The sequence below is a fragment of the Echinops telfairi genome, unplaced genomic scaffold (genome assembly GCF_000313985.2).
Source record: "Echinops telfairi isolate 266 unplaced genomic scaffold, ASM31398v2 ScPeMD7_60;HRSCAF=208, whole genome shotgun sequence".
NCBI lineage: Eukaryota > Metazoa > Chordata > Mammalia > Afrosoricida > Tenrecidae > Echinops > Echinops telfairi.
This window is the reverse complement of record NW_022103958.1, coordinates 13,803,414-13,808,437: the sequence shown is the minus strand read 5'-3', so window position 1 is coordinate 13,808,437 and position 5,024 is coordinate 13,803,414. Positions and strand designations below refer to the sequence as shown.

At 38.4% G+C, this 5,024-nt stretch overlaps 1 pseudogene; it reads right to left on the bottom strand.

Annotated features, from left to right (window-relative positions):
- Positions 1-4,440: 4,440 nt before the first annotated feature.
- On the bottom strand, positions 4,441-4,592 carry LOC115869910 (annotated as a pseudogene).
- Between the last annotated feature and the right edge of the window lie 432 nt (positions 4,593-5,024).

Genomic DNA, 5,024 nt, shown 5'->3' with positions numbered 1-5,024 from the left:
AGGTTTTAAAAAAGGTTTAGCTGACTACCACCTAGTGCCAAAGTGCAAGTCAAATAAGATAACACAGAAGAATAATGATATTAATCTCACTTATTCTCTCCCTCTATTTTCATTGGTTTTCCCAGGAGGAAGATGAGACTGTCTGCTCCTGTGAAGAACTGCAGCCCCAGAAACCCAAGAAGCCAGTCTACCATAATTCTATAGGGTCACTCTAGGCCAGAATCCGATGGACAGCAGCAGGCTTGGTTGGGTTAATTTCACTGAAACCTATTTTACATATAATGGTCACACATGAGAAACCCTAGCTGTACAGATGGCTTCCATATTTTTTTGTTTATTCCTGATAGAATTTTAAAAACAAATAATGACAACAGCATTTTAATATAAAGATAGTTTATAAAACATCTTTTTAAACATCATCAAGTTCAATTCTCCATAACAGCCAACCACCAATGTGTTGGGTCTGAGTAGATGAGATACATGCTCTGTAAGGCCACAGTCCATTCACTTATTTTCCTCATGTGATTACACCAAGTTTTCATCATCAATCACAGAATATAGGATCACTTATAAACTATTTTAATCACAAAAGAACACACAAAGCTATATTAAAGTTATTTGTGTTTTGGAGACTACTCATAGTGTGTATATTTCAGTAAGGGAATTCTTTGCCATTTAGTATATAAATTATGATCCCCAGAAACCTTGACACAGGTTTTCTTGATAGTAACCTTCTCAGATGTAGAACATCAGGGTCTTTCTTCCATGATATTATGGAGTGGCTTGAAAACATCAACCCTTAGGTTAGCATATTTGTCACAATCAAACTGTTCACACCATTTGGAAACAGCTTATTAACTACAGGTAATATGTATATATATATGGTGGACTCTCATACTTTTTATTTTAAAGGTTCGGTTATAGAAAAAAAGGAAATAACAAAAAAACTAACTTAAACCAATAACTTACTTTATACAGGCGGAGAGTCAGGCAAAAGCAATAATGACATTTGACTTAACGCATCTGGATATAACATATTTGTGTAGGAAGATTTATTTCTGTCCTGTGGCCAGTATCAAGATTGTTTTTCACTTACTAGGGACAAATCCTGTGAGATATTCTCTGCCAACAAGATCCTAGGAGCTTTGGCTTACCAGTAAATGGTTTTCAATGAGCTTCGGAAGATTTCACTACTACATACCTGGCTAAACAGGAGGGGGGAAATCACTTGAGTACTAACAGGTGGGAAGAGCAAATTGTAGAACTGTGCATACCTAGTATACTTGCATATTCACACGCCCAAAATACACATGCATATATTCATCTCTATTGAACATAGTCCCTGTCTCTGTCTCTTTAAGATGATGGCAAACTTTACTTTCTACTACTGCCCCATAATGTGCTGGTAGAACTGTGGGTTAGGTGTGAAGCAGCTAACCACAAGGTTAACAGCTCAAATTCTCCTGCTATTCAATGAGAGAAAGTTGGGGCTGTCTGAGCTTGTAAATATTTGGAGGCAAATCAACTCAATGCCAGTGGGCAAGTTCCGTAATAATGTGAACTAAAGTCTTTTGACACCTATAGCGTCTATAGCACTACTGCCAGGAAAGCACTGTGGCCCAGACCTCTTGCTAGAGAGGTAATGAAGATGTGCTTTGCCTCAGATTCATTCATATTCAAATTTGTCAGCAAGCTCTTCTAGCACATTATTCAACCCTGTTTCCACATTCTCAAGATGAAATAACTACTCTCTGTCTGTGTCACTAAATTAAAAAATAATTGTGACAGGATCCAGCATACCAAAAAATAAAAAAATAAAAACACCAAACCCACTTGACTTTGAGTCAATGCTCACTCATAGAATTCCACAGGGCAGAGAACAACTACTACTCCTCATAACACCTACACCCGACAAGGTGCTAAAGCTTAAAGAATATCACCTTTCATACTTAAGTGAGTTCCAAATGATCAATTTATAATGGTCTTCTCAATTGGTTTCTACATTTCTGCACTGGTCATTAATAGGTTAAGTGAAAGCAGTGAGCAAATCAGAATTTTAGTAATGGTTAATGTATTAGATGAGGTAATCATTTGGGAGATGAAAACATCCTCTGCTTTTTGGGAAATGATAGTTGAGCATGACCTTAACTCCAGCATTTCGGCCATGTCAGTGCAATCGTACCACAGTTATCACCCCCAAATAAAGCAACAAATCCACTGCTTCTGTAAAGCTTTTCAGCCTTGGCAATCCTATAGAGCAGTCTTCCTCTGTCCTGTGGATTTGCTATGAGTCAGAAGGGACTCAACAGAACTGGGATGATATCATTCATTGCTTAATGTGTATTAGACATATTCAAAAAATTTCAAAACATGTTTTTAAATTCTTCTTTTCTCTCCAGATATAGTTCTTCTGCCTCAGTATAGCACTCTGATGAAATAGGTGGAACACCTAGGTAGCTTAGGGAACTTATTCATCTTTGGAAACTTTGCTTTTGTCCCCAAGATCAGTTGATACCCAATTTTAAGACAAAGTTTAAAGCATTTTGGTAACTTACATGGTACCCTTCCTGCAGGGTTGTTCTAGAGGAATCCAAAATCAGGGCTGCTAAAAAGACATGTATCCTAGGGAGTAAATGTGAACTAAATAAAAACATAGCAACAGGGAACCAGGCTTCATTTGTGCTGTTTTCAAACATAAAAATAACACCCAGTGTGGTTGAGAGTCCCTGAATGCTGATCACAATGCATAAAATAAAAGGCAGAGGCAAACAAAAAAGTATCTCATTCCCAGGGATATACTTCTCATAACATTACAGTCTGATCAATTACTAAATGCAAGACCTCCTTATTTTCTTGTTTCTCTTTGTCCTCTTGGGGTAACAGTGCTCCACATACAACCTGAATTGGCCTGCTCTGGCTGAACAGGGCCATCTTCCATGGTTTCCAATACAATCTCTTGGGTCTCAGTTTCATAGCAGTGATCCTTCACTCTGTCTTGCATCGGCTTCAGGCTGAACTTCTCTATATATTCATTTTCACTTTAAAGACTTTTTCCTTTCAATTTTTAAAAAGTGTTGTGGTCTTTCTGAAAGCATTTTGGCTTAACTTTTTCTAACGGTAGTGTAGGAGCAAGATCATTGAAACAAACAAGCAAGAAAACAAGAAAACAATAGCTAAAGACATACTGTGTGAGTATGGGTTGACTAAAGAAACAAATTCATAGGCACTCATATGTATATAGAAAATATTTTTCTATGTAAGAGCAATTGTACATTAAGAAAACATCACAGCCCAGTCCAATCCAAGCCTATAAGTTCAAGATTAGCCCATATGTCCAGTACCAGTCTATAAATTCCTCTTCAGACTCACACAACACATGCTATGTTGCCTTATGCAGGAAGATCACAGGCCAGTGGGTGGAAAGTCTTGTGGATCCAGTAGCTGTAGAGACATCTCAGTAGTGGTCTCCACGTCATTCCTTCAGCTCCGAAGCTCTGACTGCCATCAGCCTGTCTCCATGTGTCTTGTCAGTTGCACTCTCCCTCAGGGAGTGAGCAGAGAGAGAGAGTGTGTCTCCTGCCTCCAGGGAAAATACAGGAGTTCCTAGAATCCACAGGAGAAGGCTAGACCCACACAGAGGCCTCATTGAATATGACCTGATTGACAGGCTAGACTCCACCCCTTCACTCTGAATCCTCAAATTGACACCAAATTATGTAACTACTAGACATACATTATCTAAAGAAAGGTCCTTCACATTTTTTAACAAAGCAGGCTACATTTCTCTCAGAATGTAATTTGTATTCACTATCAAGTGGGTTTACAATATGTTCACCTTCGTAGCAAACACTTGATACTGCCAATACGGATACACAAGTATCACTCTCCTGATTGTTCTATGGGAATCTGATTTTTCACCCTTCTTCCTTGCCACCCTTGTGAACTCTTGATAATTTATTAATTATTTTTATATTTCACACCATCCGCTGCTGTCTCCCTTCACCCACATTTCTGTTATTTGTCCCCTGGTGGGGGAGGGAAACTCGATTCATTGGGTTCAGTTCCCCGTTTCTCCCTCTTCTAGATGATTCTGACTCTGAGGTAAAACTCTTTTTTATCCCAAGGATAGGCTGGTCCTGAAGTTACCCAGTCCAACTAACCTCTGGTGCCTTGCAGAAACTGATCAAAACAAAGAAGAACTGGGGGGAAAGGAATTCAATTATTATTTTATTCTTCAGACTATTCAAGCCTACAGAGATCTTAGGGTAATTCAGAGTGCCACATCACAGTAGCTTGGAATGAACAACGAAGAGAAATACTGATCAAAGTTAAGTGAAACTTATGGTACAATGACTTTGAGAAAAAACACTTGGTTTCAAAAGCACCATTAGTAACCAATAGAGCAGATACAGTAACAATATCTTTAAAAACCAGAAAAGCCAGGGGAGAGCACAAAGCAGTCTCCCACTACCACAAATTATTCCCGCATATGGGGAAATTTCAGGGGTCAGCACATCTGGAGTGCAATGGATAAGCCCTGCCCTGGGAAACCCACATTTGTTATCATGGTATCTCTCCTGCCAGGGAATTATCAGGAATCCGATTTTTAAAAATACAGTTATATTCATGTTATTTTTCATGAAATTAATCATAAATTTTTTTCATGTTCCTCTCAGACTCATTAATCTGAGCCTAAGTTAAAAAAAATCTACTATAGTCCTAGCTCATGCCTGTTTAAAATATGTCTCTGGGACCATATACTTGTCTCCGTACCCCTATGATGCTTTCAAAAAGGGTCTAGTCAAAAACAATGATTTTTTAAGGGATCACCTACCTCAGTTAAATTCAAGAATGGAGAGACTTCATCTCATATGTTTAGGACATGTTATCAGGAGAAACTAGTCCTGGGAGAAAGACATCATGCTTGGTACAGTGAAGCTGCAGTGAAAAAGAACAAAGTCTTCCATGACCTGGATTAACACAGGAACTCCAACAATACGCTCAAATATAAAAACACTTTTAAG